This window comes from Antechinus flavipes, chromosome 4 (genome assembly GCF_016432865.1).
Source record: "Antechinus flavipes isolate AdamAnt ecotype Samford, QLD, Australia chromosome 4, AdamAnt_v2, whole genome shotgun sequence".
NCBI lineage: Eukaryota > Metazoa > Chordata > Mammalia > Dasyuromorphia > Dasyuridae > Antechinus > Antechinus flavipes.
The window spans coordinates 256,364,936-256,388,172 of NC_067401.1; positions in this window are offsets into that span (position 1 = coordinate 256,364,936).

Sequence of the window (23,237 nt, forward strand, 5' to 3'; positions counted from 1 at the left end):
GAGGATTTTTTTTTTTTGCTGAGGCAGACTTACCCAGGGTCATACAACCAAGAAATATTAATTATCTGAAACCAGATTTGAACTCAGGTCCTCCTGACTTCAGAGTTGGTGCTCTATCTACTGCACCACATAGCTGACTATTTTATAGGCATATGACCCACCTGAAAGACTTAGAGGAAAAATTCCTGAAATCTCACAGCTGTGTCAGAAATATATCTTTAACTCTTTTTTTTAAAATGTTATTTGGTGTTAGCTTATAAAATCTGTAGGTGTATATTGGATTCATTAAACTGAGGGACTCCTAAGCACTGGTTTGATCAAGCATGGTGCTGACAGGCATCATGTATTATGTGAACTTCCCCATGTCATTCTGCCAACTTACTTCTATCTTAATCCAAAACATGCCCATCTATTTGAACATTAGACCTCCCTGGAAGAGAGTTGCTAATCATGCCAGCTCATGTGGTCTTTCTCTGATGTGGGCATATTTCCACTGGAGACCCAGAAAAGACCCCACAAATTCATTTTCATGTATTCCTTTGAAATTTTCCCAAGTCACATTACCAAAGATAGCCCAGTGACCAAATAGACCAGTTTCTATTCAAAGATAGACAGTGAAAGTGGGTAGACAATCTGGCCTCCAATATCTTCTGACTTGACAGCTGTCAAATTCCAGATCCATCCCTCCCTAAATAAAGAAAAGGAATCTCTACAATTCAACCAAAGCTGTTTCACTGAAGAAACCAATGGGAACATTTCTCCATCCTAAAGAATCCCCTTGATGCAATCCAGATCAAATTGAGTCTGGATACAAACAGGTATTTCCAAATCACTCTTTATTAAAGGAGCCACTGAATGGACCCACAAAAAATACCCATGCAATTTTAGACCAGTAAATTGGCTTGTCAAAATAATTAATAACTTACAGTTATAAAATAAAATAAGGGTTTAATAAGTTTTAAGATATATGTTGATGGTGGCAAAAAAGATACCCACGAAGAATTATTATGAGTAATAGATGAAGATACATGATGATATGAAGTATAAGAGCTCTGTAGTGAGGTAGACAGGCTTCTAATAAAGAAAAATTCCTTGTGATTAAATGAGACCATTAGAAGAAATCCAGAGGCAGAATTTGAAATCTAGAAGATAATCATAAAGAGAAAACATCTCTCCTTTCTTAAAAGAGAGAAATAGAGTTTCAAAGATAAGGAAAGACAACAGTTTTGTTTTGTTTTGTTTTGAGGGGAAGAATGATTGGGGGAGAGGTTTGCATCAATGTATGCACGGTTTCACCACAGGTGTGATACTCCAGCTATGCCTACTTTTTCATCTCTACAAAAACTTCTGTGAGAATGATCTATACATATTTCGAGGGTATCTTTGATGAAAATACTTAAGAAAACAGGATTAATAATGTAAAGATAATTCTTTTTATAGTAGACCACATTTTTATAATCCCCCAAGTGATAAGAGAGATGATAGTCAATTTATATGCTCTCTTCACTCTTCTGAAAGTCATTATCGTGATACAGGCTTTTAGCACCTTATTCTTGTACTATTGCAATATCTTTGTGGTTGGTTGCTCTGCCTTGATTCTGTATCCACTCTTTGCAATCCTCCACTCAGCTGTCAAAGTACTTTTCCTAAAGCATATGCCTGATCATATCACCTTTACATTCAACAAACTCCATTGGTTCCGTATTGCCTCCAGTATCAAATATAAAACACTATGTCCTGGAATTCAAAGACTTTCAAAATGTGTACCTCTGCCCTAACTTTCCAGTCTTATTATAGCCATTTTCTCCTCTCCCAATTATCTTTGATCCAGTGACACTACCCCCCTTATTTTTCCTCAAACAAGATATTCCATCTCCCAACTATAAGTATTTTCAATCATTCACCAAGTCTACAATGCGTTTCCTCCTCAATTCCACCTCCTGATTTCCCTATCTTCCTTCAAATACCAGCTAAAATCTTACCTTCTATAAGAGGCCTTTTTCAGTACACCTAGTAACTTCCCTTTATTGATTATTTCAATTTTTTCCTATATGTAGCTTATTTGTACTTAGATTGCTTGATAAAATGGATTTTTGTCATTGTCTATCCTCAATGCTTAGAGCAATACCAGGCACTTAATAAATGTTAATTGTTTATCATTGACATATATTTTATCTCCACATATTAAATACATTTCTTAACTTTTCATGATGTTTGGCATAGTATAAACTTGGCATTATATATATATAATTTGCCATTGTTGTTGTAATTCAGTCATTTTAATCATGTACTATTTTTATGACCACATATGGGGCTATCTTGGTAAACATACTAAAGTGGATTGTCATTTCTTTTTCCAGCTCATTTTACAGATAGGAAATTAAGGCAAACAGGGTTAAGTAACTTGCTGATGGTCACCCAGCTAGTAAGTATCTGAGTTCAGATTTTAACTCAAAAAGATGAGTCTTCCTGATTCCAGGCCCAGAACTCTATCTACTGAGCCACACAAGGACCACTAGAAGCTAAAAATTCCCTAAAACTTTTTTTTGGGGGAAGGGGTTAAACTGATGAAGATGCCCAAATATTAGAGTTTCACCTGGAGTTTTAACAACAGAAGTAGGCATAGCTTGAATTTTAAAAATGAGTTTCTAAGTAAAAATTAACTTTTCCCAATCTCCCATAGTCTAGTCTTTATAGTACCTCATCCAAGAAAATGGTTTTTTTTTTCCTTTGTAACAACAATCAGAATTTCTTTTTCATTTGTCCTCTTTTTTTCCCCAATGTCGAACATAAGCTACACTGTAATTCCTTCAGTTTCCCATTCCTCCAAAGATCTTTGCTTATTTTCTGGGGATTAATTAGGCTATTTGTCAGCAACAGTTTGTTAGTTCTCAGCTTTATTTTTCATTTCCAACCATATTTTCATTTGCATCGTATAGTGACTGATCATATTTCTCTATAGATTTGAATGATCCTTGAAAAGTTTGACTTCCCCACATCAGCAGCCACTGCAAAATCCCTTAGGGTCTTTGAAATGTAATCTTTAAAAAATTTTTACATCTTTTTTACATCTTTCCTTGGAGTAATAGCTATTCTTAAAAGAACATAAAAATTAAAACTACAACAAAAGAAAAATAAAACATGTTCTGACAGAAAATCCTTCACCCAAACGACAGAAAACTAATCTTAAAAAGGGAAACAAGCTCAATCTAGTTTTCTCTGGTGAAGGTCAAACACTTTGAATCAGACTTTTGTCATTGAAAATATAGGCATAACCATGACCAATATCACAAATTAAAATTACATCAAGATTTTGTTTGTTGCAAGTCATTAGTAATACAGAATGAAATGGAAGATTAGAAGACTGAAACACTGTCTATGCTGCCATGTTTTGCATCTTGAGACAATGTAAATTAGGAAATGGAATTTTAACTGTTCACATAGTCCCTTATATGGAAGTAGAACAGCTTTATTTCCTGTTTTATAGATAACTCATATAAACTTTGAATATCCTTATCCCAACCTTCAAACATACAAATGAAATAGGTTCCTAAGCTAGTTTACCTCACACCCTTTAGATTCTATAGATATCCCTGAAGAGTTGGGGATGCGTTTCTTTCACGTTATCAGTTCAAATCTCCAATAACATGCTTTCTCCCACCTTGTCACTACCACCTGCCCTGGTTAATTGTTGAGAATTAGTTAGACAATCAGCCTTAGGTAGCTTTTAGAAAGGAAATGTGAGGAAAGAAGAGAAGCAAGTGGACTGATTCTATGTTCCCACTTTATAAATAATGACCATTCAAGATTCAAAGTTCCTGTTTTCTGACCTGAGTGGCTCTGAGCAGCCAAGTATCACACACATCACTAGTATCAGAATATTTTTAGAAATATTAAGAATTCTCATTTATTGAAGGTGGCCTAGCTGTGCCCGATCTAAAACTATATCATAAACCAGTGGTCTTCAAAACCATTTGGTACTGGCAAAGAAATATAGCCAATCAGTAGAATAGGTTAGGTTCATAGGACAGAATAGTCAATGACTATAGTAATCTACTATTTGAGAAACCCAAAGACCCCAGCTTTTGGGATAAGAATTCGCTATTTGACAAAAACTGCTGGGAAAATTGGAAACTAGTATGGCAGAAACTAATGAATGACCCACACCTAACACCATATATCAAGATAAGGTCAAAATGGGTTCATGACTTAGACATAAAGAATGATATTATAAACAAATTAGAAGAACAAAGGATAGTTTATTTCTCAGACCTGTGGAGAGGGAATGAATTTGTGACCAAAGAAGAACTAGAGTTCATTATAGAACACAAAATAGATAATTTTGGTTATATTAAGTTAAAAAGGTTTTATACAAACAAAACTAATGCAGACAAGATTAGAAGGGAAGCAATAAACTGAAAAACATTTTTGCATTCAAAGGCTTTAATAAAGGCCTCATTTCTAAAATATATAATTGACTCAAATTTATAAGAATTCAAGCTATTTTACAATTGATAAATGGTCAAAGGATATGAACAGACAATTTTCAGATGAAGAAATTGAAACCATTTCTAATCATATGAAAAGGTGCTCTAAATCACTATTGATCAGATAAATGCAAATTAAGACAACTCTGACACACCTCTTAGATTGCTAAGATAACAGGAAAAGATAATGACGAATGTTGGAGGGGATGTGGAAAAACTGGGATACCAAAGCATTGTTAGTTTTCACAGCCATTGTGAACTGATCTAACCATTCTGGAGAGCTTTGCCCAAAGGGTTATCAAAATATGCATTTGATTCAGCAGTGTTTTTACTGGGATTTTATCCCAAAGAGATCTTAAAGGAGGTAAAGGGATCCATATGTGCAAAAATGTTTGTGGCAGCCCTCTTTGTAGTGGCAAGAAACTGGAAACTGAGGGGATGCCCATCAGTTGGAGAATGGCTGAATAACTTATTGTATATGAATGTAATGTAATATTATTATTCTATAAGAAATGATCACAGGATGATTTCAGAAAGGCCTGGACAGACTAACATAAACTGATGCTAAGTGAAATGATCAGAACCAGGAGATTACTGTACATAACAACAAGAAAATTATACAATGACATATGGCTCTTTTTAACAATGAGATGATTCAGGCCAGTTCCAATGATCTTATAAAGAGAACCATTTACACCCAAAGAGAAGAGTGTGGAAACTGAGTGTGGACCACAATATAGCATTTTCACTCTTTTTGTTGTTGTTTGCTTGCATTTTATTTTATTCGTTTTTTTTCCTTTTTGATCTGATTTTTCCTTTGCAGCATGATAATTGTATAAATATATATGCATATATTGAATTTAACATATATTTTTACCATATTTAACATATGTTGATTACATGCCATCTTAGGGAAGAGGAGGGAGGAATTGGAACATAAGTGTTTGCAAGGCTCATTATTGAAAAATTGTCCATGCATATATTTTGAAAATAAAAACTTTCTCATTTATATGACATTTCAAATTTTATAACATGCTTTACTTATAATAATTCTGCTAAAGAGTTAGTGTACAATGCTGTCATGCTGGAAAGAAGAGATTGGGCTTCTGCTGCCCATGACAAATAGAGATATACAGAGAACTAGAGAACACAAGTACCACATAGATAGATTGTAATCTATCTAATCACTTCCCTTTATTAACAACATTCTTTTTATCCAATGATATTCTTCCTAAACTCAATCATTCTACAAAGATTAATTTACTCCATCCCCTTTTAATCCCTTTATCCCAGAGTTACTGAACTCTCAATTATTAAAAAGTAAACTTCTTATCTTAACCTCAGTTGTCCAATCCATTATTCCCATCCATCTCAACCTTGCTCTCCTCAGTATCCCACCACAGAATTATCTCTCTTTTTAATTATGTCCCCTTGTTCACAAAATTCCTTTCATTTTAAATCCCTTCTTTTCCATCTTCTAGCAATCACTGAAACCTGACTCTGAACTAACCCATCCATTCTTTCCTATATTTTTTGTACCTTTTTTCATATCCCACAATACACTGGTATTGATTAGAGTAGGAATGCTCCACTCTCCCCATTGCCACTTCTAGACTCTCTCTAACACTATCACTGAAAAACCATTTCTTTAAAGTTCATTAAATTTAAATATGACCCATTCCAGGTCCTGTTGGCTGCTAGTTTTTGAGAGCATTTTTCCCCTCTTTTCCCAAAAAGTTCAATGTGTAGTTCCTGAATGAGATAAACTGAGTGAAGAACTCTCATAAGAATGTGTCCTTAACCAATACCCCAATTATAACTTGTTGTGTGCTAGCCAAAAGCCACAGCTGTTTGATTATGTTTCCCTCCTGTTGCCTTTTCTCTTTTCTGGACAGTTAGCATTAAGTTCCTAAATTGTATCCTTGGTTAATATTCTTGATTTTTGTGTAGATTTTAGTCTCTTGATAGATTTCTGCACTAGGATGTGAGCCTGGACTCCCCCAGCCAATGGGGAAAAAATGATTAGGAAGAGGTGGGGGCTTCTTTGTTAAGGTCTATATAATCCTGTATTTGTAGCAGGTTCAACACAGTAGCCCTCTCCAATTCAACTTCTACCCTCACATTAGGGGACTTCAACATCAATGTTGATGTTGGGAATCCCAAGTTTCTAAAACCTACTGCTCTACTCCATCTCATCAATAAACAGGGATAAGTATAACTCTTTTCATTACCCACACGTGTTCCATTGTCATTTTTCAGAACTCTGATTCCTTTACCTGAACATAGTTTTCTATTATATATTTTTTCTTGGGTCTCACATCCTAAACTTATTTTGTGTCTAGAGTAGTACTTCTAATCCCTTAATTCATCAATATCCTCCCAGACCATCATCCCTGCTCCATTATCAATTTCTTTTCTTCCCAACTTTAAATCTAGAGTTTAATTTAACTTTACACAGCTTTATCTTGCCAAAAACCTACCCTGCATTACTCCCACCATCTGTCTCCTTTACACTTACTCACAAGCTGCTGAATGAAACTTGAGGAAGTCACACAATTGTGGTGACTGTGTCCACTACAAATTTGTTGTCTAAACTTAATTGCCATTTCAGTGAAGCAAGAACATCTTTCTAGTCTTTCATAATTTTTAATCTACTTTCAGATTGACTAGAGTAATAGAAGAGGAAAATGACAAATATTTGAGAGAATGTGAGAAAATGGGAAAGTTGTAATGGGCTGAGGCTTGAGTTGATGCACTGAGGTCCCAAGCACATGAGGCTAAATAGTAATTGGACCATACTCTATTAATATATATGTTTGGAGAAAGAATGGCCCCTGCCCACTCTTTGTGCAAGTCCTGATGTGTTGTATAGGAAATGACGTTTTTGGTGGGTGGAGGCAGGGGAGTGGAAAGGGAAGCAGAAGGAGAGACTGCTGGCTGGCGTCTTGACACAGCTGCTCGCATTGCTATCGTGACAGCCCTTCATCTCCGATCCCCCTCTGCTAGCTGGCTTCCTTTCGCAGCTGCCCATATTGCTATCGCAATCCTTTTTCACCTCTTCACTTCAATAAAGATTGAAGATTTTTCCCCTAACCTGAATTCCCAACTCCGGCTGATTTTAAATACGCGGCCATCACATTTGGCGCCCAAGCGTGGGAACCAAGGACCCTACTTTCACTGAAGAAGTCTCCAGTGACCAGAAACTTAGGTGAGTATAATAGACAAACAGGTCTATTTCTTAAAGACTAAACTAGTAACCCTTTTTGGCTGAAATGGGACAGATCCTAGCTAAAGATTCTCCATCCCCCATCCTAACCCCCCTATCCCCACCCCCATCCCCATCCAGGAGTGGCGCAATAGAAAGCCTGCTTAAGCTGATAGAAGATCAAGGGCTACTTATAACTTGGGAACAGACAGCTAGACTTCTTAATACATTAAAACGCACCTCCCCTTGGTTCTTAGAGGAAGAGCAAATCTCTCCAGATAATTGGGCATTGATTGGTCAACAGCTCTCTGCATATTACAATGAAAACAGCCTCATTCAATTTCCATCGAGGCATTCTATTTATACAATATAAGTATAAGTTCTAGAAGAAAAGGAAAAAACTCTAGGAATAGCCAAATGGGGAAGCCTGAGATAAAGGAGGAAGACAAAGAACAGATTAATGGACATATCCCCACAGGGCATGGAGACTTAAGTGAGGCTCAAGGGTGGGGCTGAAGCTCCTGCTAAGGAGCAGGTAATTGACTCTCCTCCCTCAACTCCACTCTCTGGAATGGAGGGAGGAGGGGTAGTGGGTGGGGGAAGGGCAGTGACAGCACCAGCACTTCTCCCCCAGCATCCAGCCACTCCTATGATTAGATTGCAAAAGGGACTAATTAAGGCCAAAGAGGAAGGGAGAAATGTATCAGAATTTCAACACCACATTTTTCCTGTAATTCAACAGTTTTAATTCTTCAGGTCAAGAAAGTAGAAGATATGCTCCTTTTGATATAGAAATCCTCAAAGACCTGAAAAAGGCTTGCACTCTTTATGGGCTATATCAGCTTATGTTAAGTTGTTATTACAAAATTTGGCTTTTGAAATCTTAACCCCTAATGACTGGAAATCTATAGCAAGGATATGCCTAGAACCTGGACAAAACTACTTGTGGCTTTCTGAATATAGTGAGCTCTGCAGGATACAAGCCCAACAAAATAGTTGGAGTTCATGCTGAAATCACCTGTGACCTACTTAGAGGTATAGGTCCTTATGCAGATGTCGTAGTACAGATTAATTATTCTATAGCAGCATATGAGCAAATTGCTGCTAATGCTATTAAAGCATGGGCTTCTCTCCACAATAAAGATGACAAGGGTGGGGCCTTCACAAAAATAACACAAGGATCAAATGAACCCTTTGCTGACTTTGTGGGATGTTTGCAGACAGCTATCACAAGAACAAATGGGGAAAATGCAATGACAGACATTTTGATAAGGCAAGTTGCTAAGGAAAATGCTAATGAGGTTTGCATAAGAATTATACTAGGACTGCACAAGGATGTTCCTTTAGAGGAGCTCATAAGGCTCTGTGCCACAGTGGGCACAAATGCTTATTATACCCAAACTATGTTGAATATGGAAAGGCAGGGTCCTTCTTGGCAAAGGAATTCTAGAGGAACTCGTAGATGCTTTCAGTGTGGAAAAGTTGGACATTTGAGAGCTCAATGTAGATATGGAGATAGAGTGAGAAGACAGGGTGAGAGAATAAAACCCAAAACCCCATGTCCAAAATGTAACTGAGGTTTTCACTGGGCCTCTGAATGTAGACTGACCCAGAGAAATGAGAGGCAGGGCCCAGATCAAATATCAATCAAAAGATAGGTGGAGTATGATAGCAACTGAGATTATATCCAGAGAGTCTTTAGAAATTCAGGAGTCTAATGTCATCAACCAACAGAAAAGCAATCAGGATTACAGTTGGGAAGGTTACAGGCCTTTTAACACAACAGGGCAGTGTCCAGTGCAAACAGCTCCACTATCTTTAGATAATTACCAGATGATGTAGAGAGATATCCAGAAAGTGGTAAATAGAAGGGAATTAAATAGGTTAACTGCTTGGGAAAGAGGGTTTGCTTATATTTTTACAGGAGGAGAAGGAATCAAATGGGTGCCAACGAGCCATATTAGCTTTGTCCATCACAGAGAGACAGAGCAGATCCTTGAAATGAAGGAGAAGACCCAAGAAATATCAGGTGGTTCTTTTGCTAATTGTGCTCACCATTGAAAGAGCATAGCAGTTATGGCATTTGATTCATGGACACAGAAAATTGTTAAATTTCAAAACCCTCAGGAATCATTGGATTCTCTGAGACATGATAAGATTGTTGTAGGACTTGAAAACCCTCAGGAATCATTGGATTCTCTGAGACATAAGACTTGAAAGCCCTCAGGAATCATTGGATTTTCTGAGAAATGATAAGACTGTTACAGGAATTCAAAATCTGCTGGAATCATTGGATTCCCTAAGACATAAAAAGACTTTTGCAGGACTTCAAAAACTTGGGGGGATCATTGGATCCCCTCACATGTGAAGCAATGGACAATAGATTGATTTTGGACTATCTCTTGGCTGCTGAAGAAGGCGTATGTGTGACTGCTATTTACATACTCTCCTTTTAGGACTTCTGGCAATCTTTTACAACACCATGTTGATTTAAATTGTTTGTTATACTGTTACTTGTGTGTACAATTCATGTTTGTTACACCACATCAAGCCTGCACTGACTGTGGGGAGAGTCATCACTAACAGCCTCTGCATTATTGCTATGTGCTTTTGTAATACCTCCCGTGCTGATGGGTTTGTACATAATAAGACCCTTCAGCCCAGAAACCCGCTAGCAACCCCCACTTCCCTTTGGTGCTTTTCATCTCCCTTCCTAAGATGTCAGGGAGGGAATGATTATCTCCTTTTTAGTGCTTTCACCTCCCTTCCTGAGAAGTCAAGGGGATCGTGATCACCTCCTTTTCGGTGCTTTTACCTCCTTTCCTGAGAAGTCAGGGAGGGTGTGATCACTTCCCCTTGGGGGCTCTGACCTCCCTGAAGAGTCAGGGATGTCATGACCACCTGTGTTCTATAACAAAAGAAAGCGGGAGATGTAACAGGCTTGAGTTGATGTACTGGGGTCCCAAGCACGTGAGGCTAAATAATAATTGGAGCATACTCTATTAATATATATGCTTGGAGAAAGAATGGCCCCCACCCACTCTTTGTGCAAGTTCTAATGTGTTGTATAAGAATGACGTTTTTGGTGGGTGGAGGCAGGGGAGTGGCAAGGGAAGCAGAAGGAGAGACTGCTGGCTGTCATCTTGACACAGCTGCTCACACTGCTATCGCGACAGCCCTTCATCTCTGATCTCTCTCTGCTAGCTGGCTTCCTTTTGCTGCTGCCCATATTGCTATTGCAATCTTTCTTGCCCATATTGCTATCGCAATCCTTTTTCACCTCTTCACTTCAATAAAGATTGAAAATTTTTCCCTTAACCTGAATTCCTAACTCTGGCTGATTTTAAATACACGGCCATCACAGAAACCAATACCCTATTGGAGGAATTGTAAACTCACTAAACATTTTGGAGAGTTATCTGGGACATTGTTCAAAGAGATATACTCTACTGCCACAACAACGATTATGAACCTCTTCTCGCTTTCTTTTAAAAATATTTTCTTTGACAAATATGTGTGTGTGTGTATGTGTGTGAGTGAGAGAGAGAGAGAGACTATATATAATACCTAATGCATATTCCCTTTTATCAGTTTTTTACTCTGGAAGTACATAGCATTTTCCTTCAGGGATCCTTTATAATTGATGTGAATATTTATAGTACTCAGAATAACTTGGTTGTTCACAATTATTCTTTGAATAATATTGCCATATACAATATTTTCCTTTTTTCTGCTAATTTCACTTTGCATTATTTCATGCAGATCTTTTCATGTCTATCTAAAGTCAACAAGGTCATCATTTCTTACAGTATTCTATCATACTCATACACCACAACATATTTAGCTATTAAGCATTTGATGGGCAACTTCTCAATTTCCAGTTCTTTGCTACCACAAAGAAAGCTACTATAAATATTTTAGCCCATATAGGTTCTTTTATTTTTTCCCTTGGAAAGATCACCTTGGAAGAGAGACCCAATAGTGGTGTTTCTGGGTGAAAGGACATACACAGACTTATAATTTTTTGGACATAATCCCAGATAACTCTCCAAAATGTTTGGTGAATTTGCAATTCCTCTAACAGTGTATTAGTGTCCTGATTTTTCCACATCTTCTCAAACGTTTGTCATTTTCCCTTTCTATCATTAGTCAATCTGTAAATATCAGATGATATCTCAAAGTTATTTTAATTTGCATTTCTCTAATCAAATGATTTAGAGCATTTTTCATATGGCTAAATATAGTTTTGATTTCTTTACTGAAAAACTATCTGTTTGCATCTTTTGACCATTTATCAAATGGGGAATGACCTAAGTTTTTATAAATTTGACAAAGTTCTCTATATCTTTGAGTGAGAAAAACTGTCTATAAGTTTTCCCCAATGCTTTGTTTTCCTTCTAAATTTGCCTGTATTGGTTTTATTTGTGCAAAACCTTTTTAAATGTATTGAAATTCTTCTTTTTTACATCTCACAATGCTTTCTATTTCTTGTTTATCCATAAATTCTTCTCCTAGCCATAAATCTGATAGGCTCCATGTTCTTCTAATTTACTTATAATATCTCACTTATGTCTAGGTCATGTATTCATTTTGTTTTTTATCTTAGTAAATTGTGAATGATATTAGTCTAGACTGGGGATGAGTCTGGAAAGATGGCAGAATAGGTTGTTAAATTTTAAGCTCTGTCGATTTCCCCCACACATTGGAACAAATTTGTGCCTCAGAACAGGAGTTCTCCTGATGTAACCTGAAAAGATCTGAAGAAAAACCAGAAAAAATCTGAGGAAAGATCTGGAACCTGATTAACCTGTGTGAAGTGCAATCAGCTCAGGGCTAGTTCCACAGAAACATCAAGTAGGGAGCCCTGGGGCTAGCTGGGTATGACTAGAGCCTCATCAGGAACCACAGAAGTTTTCGTCCAGACTGCTTGTGGAGTCAGGGTCTAAGTCTGGAAAGACCAAGAGAATCTCAGCTTATTAAGAACATCAGGCTCAACTGTGTTGATGAGAAGTAGCCCTGGGTAAAAAAGAACCAGCACACCCATGAGTGCAGAGGCAGTGGGGCAGGGACACTGCTGGCTGCAGGCACTTGCAGGAGGACAGAGCTCTTGTTTTAGTATTCCTAGTCAGAGAGATGAACTGAAGTAAAGCTATGGGCACAACTTCCACATTCTACAATTACAGGTGCCTACATAAATATTTCTCATCAAAAAAAAAAATATATATATATATATATATATAATAAACCAGTAAAGAAAGAACCCCACCATAGAAACATACTATGAGAATAGAGAAGACAGGGATTCATCATCAGAGGAGGATATGGAAGTAAAAAACACTTGTACCTTAAAGAGTATTGTGAAATGTCTCCCTGCCAGAGGGAATTTAGAGAAGAACTCAAAAAAGAATTTAAAAATCAAATGAGATGGGCAAGTCATTTAATCTCAACTGCCTCAGGAAAAAAAAATCAAATGAGAGACATTGAGAAAAAAACTAAATCATCATCATCATCATCATCATCATCCAAAAAGTAAAACCATGAAGATTATGGAAAAAAAATGTTAACCAACTAGCAAAGGAGATACAGAATCTCAAAGATAAAAATAATGCTTTGAAAATTAGAATTGGGCAAGGGGAAGCTAGGGAAGCTGAAAGACCAAGACATAACAAAATAGACTATAAAGGATAAAAAAATAGAAAAGAAAGTGAAATATCTTATAAGAAAAATGATAGGTCTGGAGAACAGATCAAGAAGAGAAAATATGGGAACAACTGGAATGCCTGAAAGTTGTGACCAAAAAAAAAAAAGAATCTTGACATAATTATGCAAGAAATAATCAAAGAAAATTATCCTGGAGTAAAAGAACTTGAGAAGTAGAAACAGAAAACTACACCAATCACCATCTCAACAAGTTCCTTTATGGAAAACACATAGGAAAATTATTGTCAAATTTTGAAATACCCAGATCAAAAAGGAAATTTTGCAAGAAACAAACAAACAAAAAAATTCAAATACACTGAAGCTACAGTTAGAATTGTACAGGATTTATTAGCAGCCACAATAAAAGATCATAGGTCCCTGCCAGTAGAATCATATCTACTGGCAATCAAAAGAACTAGTCCTACAGCCAAAAATATCATATCCAATAAAAATATCTATAGTTCTGAATGAGAAAAATGGACAATCAGTGAACTTCTAGATTTCAGGACTTTTTATCAACCAAATCTGAACTTAATAGAAAATTTAACATATAAGAGCCAATATCAAAGACTATTTTCAAAGAACTCAACATGGGTAAATTGTTTATGAATTGTTCTTGTTGTTGTTTTTATTTAACATGGGAAATGTATAGTATATGTTTAAGATTGACACCAACAACAGAGTAGCTAAAAAGAAAGATTGGGACAGAGTTAAGGTAAAAATAGTAATCATGTCATACAAATAAGGTACAGAGGAAAAATAGATAGAAGCATTAGAGGAGAGAGGAGGGCTTGAAGTTTTGAAAGCCTACTCACATTGGGAATGGATTAAATAGGCAATTCAACATATATACTATAAAGGGTATAGCACCCTCCAAAATCTTTAAAGAAATAAGGGAGAGGGATGGATAGACCTAGAAGCAAAGAGGGAGGGGAAGACATGAGAGGGATCTATGGGTGAAGGGAGGTTAAGCAATAGCAAAGCAATTTAGGAGCAGAATTAAAACAAAGAGACAGCAGTGATAGGAAAGATGTGTCTATGTATACATGTTTTGTGTATATCTATATATCTATATATCTATATATCTATATATATGTATCCACATATATAGAGATCTCCTTTCATAATTATAGCCTGCTTAAAGGAGAAGAGGGATGAAAGGGGAAGAAAAAAAAGAATAGAATAAAAAAGTTGCGCAGCAGAGAACAAAAGAACAATTTACAAGGAAGTAAAGAAAAGATGGACACTCATGAATATAATTTCTTCTACTAATATATATACATATGTATATGTATAGATATACTTTCTTGAATTAGTGTTTATTGTTATATATTTTTAATCCTCCCTGATGTTCTGCTGCATACATGACAATGTTCTTTTGTTTTGAATTCCTTTTCTGTTTTTTTTTTCTTATTCTGTTTCTTCAAATAAAATAAAAGCTTTTAAAAGTCAAAAAAATATATATTGGTCTACACATAGTTTCTGTCAGACTGCTTTCCAATTTTCCCAAAAATGTTCATCAAACAGTGAATTCTTATCCCGAAAGCTTAAATCTCTACATTTATCAAATACAAGCTTACTATAATCAATTACTACTGTGTATTATATTTCTAGTCTATTCCACTGATCCACTATTTTATTTCTTAGCCCACATCAAATAGTTTAATTATCACCTTACAAGACACTTTAAGATCTAGTAATGCTACACCACCTTCCCTTTCATTTTTATCATTAATTTTTCTGATTTTTTTTTTTACTTTTTGTTCTTCCAACTTAAATTTGTTCTCATTTTTTCTAGCACAATGAAATACTTTTTGGTAATGGAATTGGGGTAGCACTGATTAACTAGATTAATTTAGGTAGAATTCTCATTTTTATTATATTGGCTTAAACTCTCCATGAACAATTAATATTTCTTCAATTCTTTAAATGATTTTAGTGCTTCATAATTATGCTAATATAGTTCCCAAATTTGTCTTGGCAAATATACTCCCAGGTATTTTATATTGTTTACAATTATTCTAAATGAACTGTCTTTTGCTATCTCTTCTTGTAAGGCTTGGTTGGTGATTTATAGAAGTAGTAATATTTATATGGACTTACTTTATATCCTCCTACTTTGCTAAGACTATTGTTTCAACCAATTTTTTTATTGAATCTTTAGGATTTTTTCAAGTATACCACTATATTATTTACAAAAAAAAGATATTTTTATTACTTCATTGCCCATTCTGATTTATTCCATTTTTCTTCACTTATGTTATTTCAAGCATACTAATTATATTAATTAATATTAAATATTAAATAATAATGGTGATGCTGGGTTAACTCCTGATCTTATTAGGAAGACTTCGAGCTTATCTACATTACAGATAATGCTTAGTAATAATTTAAGGTAGATGCTTCTTATCGTGTTAAGAAAAAAAATCTATTCATGCTATGAATGGCTTACCGAGATGCCTGTGTCCATCAGCCATGACTTACAGTCAGCTGAATGTAAACAGAGAAACAAGGGCCAAGTGGGAGATATGAAGAACAAGTTTCATTTATTGATCTGAGGGTAAAGGTTTTTATATCTTTAGACATAGTCAAAACAAGCAACTTTCTCATGAGAATTTTTCCCTGGCAGATTCTTAGCTTCTTTGTTATCAAAAAGATAATTCCATTCTCAAGAGAGAGAGAGTGGAGGAGTGGGGAGCCAATAATTTCTGAGTTTACACATTCTTCAGCTTCAAGACAAGCAACATGAAACACCTTGGCTGGCCTGAAGCCTCTGACTCATCAGAGATGGCCTTCAACATACTTATACATATACTTTCAGGTGTTTTCAGTAGGAAGATGTGTTGTATTTTGTCAAAAGCTTTTTCTGCATCTATCAATATAATTGTATTAGTTTTGTTACTTACATTTGTTATTGATATAATCAGTTTTGTTAATAGTTTTCCTTATTTTGATCTAGCCCTGTCTTCCAGATATAAATCTTACTTGGTCATGACATTTAATCTGTGTGATATATTGTAATTTACTAACAAGTATTTTATTTAGAATTTTTGCAACCATCCATAATTTCCTTACTCTTTTTACTCTTCCTGGTTTAGATATCAGCACCATGTTTATTTCATAAAAGAGTTTGACAGGACTCCTTCTTTACCTCTTATTCCAAATAATTTATTTGATATTGGAATGAGAAGTCATTTGTAAATCTATATGGTTCTCACCCTTTTTTCTTAGAGAATTTATTTATGGTCTATTCAATTTCTTTATCTAAAATTTATTATTTATTTAGTTATTCTATTTCTTCTATTAATCTGGACAGTTTATGATTTTGCAATTATTCTTTCATTTCATCCAAATTCTTAAATTTCCTTACATATAATTGGGCAAGATAATATCTAAGAATTGCTTTAATTTCATCTTCATTAGCTGTATAGTCACCCTTTTCATTTTTTAGAACAATGATTTATTTAGTTTTTCACTATTTTTAAAATCATATTGAGGGGGAGCAGCTAGTTGGTGTCGTGAAGTCAGGAGGACCCGAGTTCAAATCTGGCCTCAGACACTTAACACTTCCTGGCTATGTGACCCTGGGCAAGTCACTTAATCCCAAATGCCTCAGCAAAGAAAAAAAAATCACATTGAGCTATGGTTTATCCATTTTATTGGATACTCCAAATTTTATTTATTAATTCATGGTTTTCTCTCATTCAACTTTGTTAGTCTCATTTTAATTTTTAGGATTTCCAAGCTAGCTAAATTGAGTATTTTTAATTTGTCCTTTTACTAATTTTTAAAATCATATACCTAATTCATTGATCTGTGATTTCTCTATTTTACTAATATAAATAAGCATTTGGAAATATAAATTTTCCTCTGATTACTGCTTTTGCTGTATCCCACAATAGGTTTTATGCTGCCTTATTTTACTTCCCTTTAATAAAATTATTTATTGTTTCTATGACTTGATCCTTAATTCACATATTCTTTAAGATTGTTATTTATTCTCCAATTAAATTTTTAATTTCTTTCCATTTTTATATTAAATGTAATTTTATTGTATTATTATCTGAAAATGAAAAATTTAATATTTCTGCTTTTCTGTACTTAACTATAAGGTTTTTGAAATGTTTTCTAACAGTCAATTTTTTGAGGATGTCATATTGCGTTTAAAAAATTTTTGTATTCTCATTCAACCCTCTCCAAATATCTATTAAATAAAGCTTATCTTGGATTCTATTTATTGTTCTTGGTATCTTTCTTATTTATTTTTTATTAGATTTATCCAGTTCTCAGAAGGGAAGGTAGAACGCTCCTGGCATTATTGTTTTCCTATCTATTTGTACCTGTAATTCATTTACCTTTAAAAAAAATTGAATGCTATAGAATTTTGTATATACATGTTTAATATTGATATTTCATTATATTATACTGACTGAAATTCCACAATATTTTTTACATTTTCTTTTTAGTTACTTGTAATATGTTCCCCTTGACTTGGGAGATTTGAAATTTAGCAATAATATTTCTAAGAGTTTTAATTTGAGGACTTCTTACAGGCAGTGATCAGTGATTTTTTTTTTATTTCTATTTTACTCTCCAGTTTCAAAACTTTAGGACAATTTTCCTTAATAATTTTTAAAGTATCATGTCTAAAATCTTTTTTATTATAACTTTCAGGTAGTTCAGCAATTCTCACATCCTCTTTCCATCTGTTTTTCATGTCAGTTTTTTTAATAGTGGATTCTCATTTTCAAAATACATGCAAAGATAGTTTTCAACATTCACACTTGCAAAACCTTATATTCCAAATTTTTCTTTCTCCCTTCTTCCTGTCCCATCTCCCCTAGACAGCAAATAATCTGATATAGGTTAAACATGTACAGTTTTTCTATAAGATTTCCACATTTATCATGCTGCACAAGAAAAATAAGATCAAGGAGAAGGGGGGAAACAAGCAAATTTTGAAAAGTGAAAATATTATGTTGTGATCCACATTCAGTCCCCACAGTTCTCTTTCTAGATGCAAAAGCTTTTTTCATAACAAGTCTATTGGAACTGGTGTTAATTGTTTTTCTAATGAGATATTTCTCATTCTATTCTCTCTTCTATTTTTTTGTTTTATTATTTATTGATATCTTCTCTTCTATTTTTGCTTTGTTAATATTTCTTGATGTCCTATAATAGCAAAAAGTTATTAGTTTCCTCTTTCCCAATTATAATTATTAAGGAATAATATTCTTCTATAAGTTTTTGGAGAGTTTTCCTATTAGATGGCTTTCTTTTAATAATTTTCTTTCATTATTCTTATTTCTTTTTTCAATTTCCCCAACCTTTTTAATTTGATTTTTTTAAATCCCCTTTAAGGTGGTTCAAAAACTCTTTTTGGGTTTGTGATCATTTTACATTTTTCTTTGAAGCTTTACAACAAGCTCTTTAATCTTCTGGGTTCAAATCCAGAAATTTTCTGTCATTAAAGTAGTTATCTATGGTTTTATTCTTTCTCTGTTTTTACTCCCTTTAAGCAACCTCTTTCTTGGCTGTTAATTTTATGTTAAAGTCAGACTCTCCTCCTGGGATGTGCAAGGTAGTATCTCAGGTTTTGGATTTCCCTGCTGTAGTTTTCTGAGCTCTATCTAGAGGTCTTTGACCTTTTTTTTTTTTAATATTCTATAATCCAAGGTCAGGTGTGGTTATTGTTCTCAGTACTTTCTATTTGTTGACTCAGAGGTATTTGTGCATGGTATTCCCACTTCAATCAAGACAGACTATTGTCTTAGGAAGTCAGATCTTTCCTAAAGCCCTCTCAAATGGTCTTAGGCTAGACAACTGCTTTGCTTCAATTTTTAATTGTTTTTGTCACTCTAAAATCTATTTTGAGACATACTTTTAAGTTATTTGGGAGGAGGGATTTGGGAGAGCCAGGCTATTCCTTGTTTTATTCTGTCATCTTCCTATAATTCCTTTAACTGCTTCTTTCTTTAAACTTCCTTATCACCTCTTTCTCCATCCTCTCAATTAAGAAGCTCATTTCATATTTCATCAAGAAAATTTAAGCCATTTGCTGCATATTCCTTCTTTTCCCCATTCTCTTCATCTCATATACCCTTAACATAATCCCCTATTACATACATTGTTCTGATTTGATTAAGAGGTGGCTTTACTTTTTGATAAGGCCAATCTTACCTAATATGTTCCCTTGATTCCATTCCTTCCCATCCTTTCCCATAGACTGCTCCCATATTTTCTTTCTCTCTGTATGTCTCTTTCTATCCTGCTATCTCTCTGTCTCTTTCTTTCTCCCCCACTCTCTTATTTTCTATATGTTTCCCAGCTAAATATCTTGGAAAATCTACCATTTAAACCTGTTTGCCTTTGATTTTTTCGTCTGCATCTGCTCTGTTGCAGTCTGGCTTCTGATCTCATCATTTAAGTGAAATTATGGAACTATTTCCCCCAAAATTATAATAATCTAGGCTGCTGAACTGAATTGCTTATTCTTAGTACTCATGTTCTTGACCTCTCTATAGCATTTGACACTTTTGACTACACTCTCCTGTTGGATAGTCTCTTCTTTCTGGAATTGAGTAACAGGTAGACCACATTTAGGGTAATGCAAAAAAAAAAAAAATCCTGATAACTCTTATCCAATTTTAGATTTTGAGAAATTTAATCAAAGAACAATTTTGTGTCATGTGATCCCAGCACCTCTATTGGAGGTCAATGTGGAGGGAGATACTTTTCTGTCCTCTCTTCCTATCATGTATAATGGAGGTAGCAGAGCTACCTCCAGCAAAATACTATTTGGAAAATTAGGCAGTAAAAAGTAAGAAGAGAAACATGTTCCTGTGACTAATACAGACTAAGAAATACATCATTTAAATCAGGAAGCAGCTTTAAGAAGCAAGAATTTTGGCAATAGAAAAGGGAGACAACTAGGCATGTCATACCTTGGCAATTGAAAGTCAAGCTACAGAAAGGAACAAGTGCAAGTATTCCAGATGAACAATCTACTAAGCATGTATGCTGTGCCCAACTGTGAGTATTGTGAATAACCCCTAAAAAGAACAAAGTTCTGAAGTTCTGGAATACCAGAGGCATCAGTTGAACAGTATAGCTTACATTTATGCCCATTACTTCCATTGATGCTTTATATATTTATGTGAGAGTGAATCCCTGGTATATAGGGGTATTGTTTTATAATTTTGTTTATTTTTACTATACTATCTTATTAAAAGCTTTGAGTTAATTGTGTCTGCTAGCTATTAAAGGTATATTCAGGAAAAGGAGCTCACAAGCCACCACATTAAGAGTAATGAACAAGAAAATAAGATAAGGAATCTGTAAAAGAATAGTTACCCTTCCCAACCTGGCAATTCAATCTGCAAACTTTTGCATATTGCATCAAGGAGATAGCCCAGAGTCAATATCCAAAAGCACCCTGATTGATTTTCTTGGGACAACAAAATCTTATTCAAAAGGAAAACATGGAATATGGGAATTTGTTTTTTTTCTTACCAGCTAATTGAGATAATCAAAAAAGTAAGGGAAAGACAAGAAGGTAAATTATTAATAGGATAATGAAGTATAACAACATTTCATCACTTTGTTGTTGTTCAATCATGTCCAACTCTTCATGACCTTATTTGGAGTTTTTTGGCAAAGATACTGAAATGCTTTACCCTTTCTTTCATCACTTTACAAAGTGTGAAAAACATTATCTGAATCAGAAAAGGAGCTTGGCATTGGACAGGAAAAGATTAGCTACACCCTGAGTGTCTCTTAAAAGACAAACTTGCCAGCCCTGAATCAGAGTTTTAGGCATTCAAGACAAGAGCTTTGTGGAATAAGACTCATATGTCCCTACCAGAGGACAGTAATGGGACAAAGGATGTTCTTTTCCTCCTGTATATCAACCATGACATCTTGCAGCAGAGTTTCTAGTCCAAAGGCATCAAAGACAGCTATGAACTATTTGGAGGGTAGAATACCTTGAGGTTGGTTGTATCAACAGTTCAAATAGACAGAGCATAACTTGAACTTGTGGGCATAGTAAATGTGTCCCTTGATGTCCAATCTGCAAACTACAAGTATTAGTTTGGGTGAGGAGGGGGAGAAGTTTTTTAAAGGAGCATTATATATGTATAAGAAACATAAGGTATTTTTCTCTTTTGTAAGAAGAGGTATAGTAGCTGGGGAGGTGGAGATGGGGGATGGAAGAGACCAATAAAAATATCTATAATCTTAAGTTGAGACTTAAAAGAAATTTAGGATTTCAAGAGAAAGAGGTGAAAATAGAGTATATTCCAAACATGAGGAAGAGCTCTTTCAATGTTTTAGTCATGTCTAACTCAAACAACCAAACAAGAACAATGTCAATAAGAGTGTGACTAAACCAAAGAGTGCACAAAGGCAAACAAAGTATAATATAACTGGAAAAATTAGTTCCAGCTAAGTCACAAAGATCTATAAATAAGTTTAAAGGGGAGAAGAAAGCCTGTACATATCTAGCAGCTAGTAATTTTTGGATCTAAAATCTCTCCTGATCCTACGTCAGAGCTTTTTCCATTAACCCAGACTTCTAACTCCAACCAATGTTAGTCATAATAGGTCAACAAATAAAAATTAAAGGAATATATCTGTTACTGAGAAAATAAAGCTAACTCTTCAAAATATTACAAGTGTGTACATTTACAAAAAGAAATGAGTAAGAAAGATTTGGTAAATTGAGTTGTGGCTACCTCCAAAATTGTGGGGACAAATAATTTAGATGCAACATGAAGAGAAAACCTTCCTTGACTGATATGGAAACAGAATCTAATTGTTGAGACAAAATACAATATCTTTGGAAATAAAATAGCATTTATTTATACTGGTGGATTATGAGCTCCCTGAGGGTAGGGGTGATATTTTAGAATACCTGATTTCCTTCAAAACTTATCTCAAATGTCAGTTTTGTGTTTACCTATCCCCCCCCCAGCTGCTTCCCTCTATAAAGTCACATTGTATCTATTTTATGTGTAATATCAATAAATAGATAGATAGATACTAGTATACCTATTCTTTTCCTCATTAGAATGTAAACTTAAAGGAAGAGATTTTTCACTGTTTCTTTGTATCCCCAGGACTTAGCGCAGTATCTCATATATAAGTGCTTGATAAATGTTAGCAAAATAATTGTATTTGTCTGAACTTTATCTTTTCCTTAGCACCTGGCACTTTGTTCTTTACACACTGATTGTTTAATAAATGTTTGTTGAGTGAATAAATGAATTTTTGATATCAAGTTAAACAAAAGCAACAGGTTTCCCAACCCTGAATCCACCCTTGGAAAAGGGATAATCACTATACTTCTCAAGAACAAAGGTGAATGATTGTAACAACCAGTTCTAATTGGAGGGCATTTACTTACCTAGTCAAAGGAAAAGCTAAATCCCGCCAAATGTAGAAAATCTTTCAGTCTATTCTGAGCTGCACATATCAAAATGTAAAAATATCAGAGGTTGATGTTTCAGCAACTGGATGCATTTAACATAGGACAGGTTCCTCATCGGAATAAACTCTGGCGAATGTAATTGACCACATTTCAACCTAAAGAAAAATAAAAGTTGGGGCCAACTTCAAAGGAGAAGGAACAAAAGTATCTGCAATGATTAATGAATTAACTTCATTGAGCAAACGAGCTATTCTGAACATTTGCCTAGAGGCAGACATGGGAGCCCTTCCAGAACCATTGTCTTTTTTTTTTTCCTGGAACTCACTGACTTTAAGGACTCCACAGCTGCAAGAATTGTGTGAGCTTTTCGGGACCAGCGGTCCCTCATCTGACTTTGTGAAGAATTCTCTCCAGC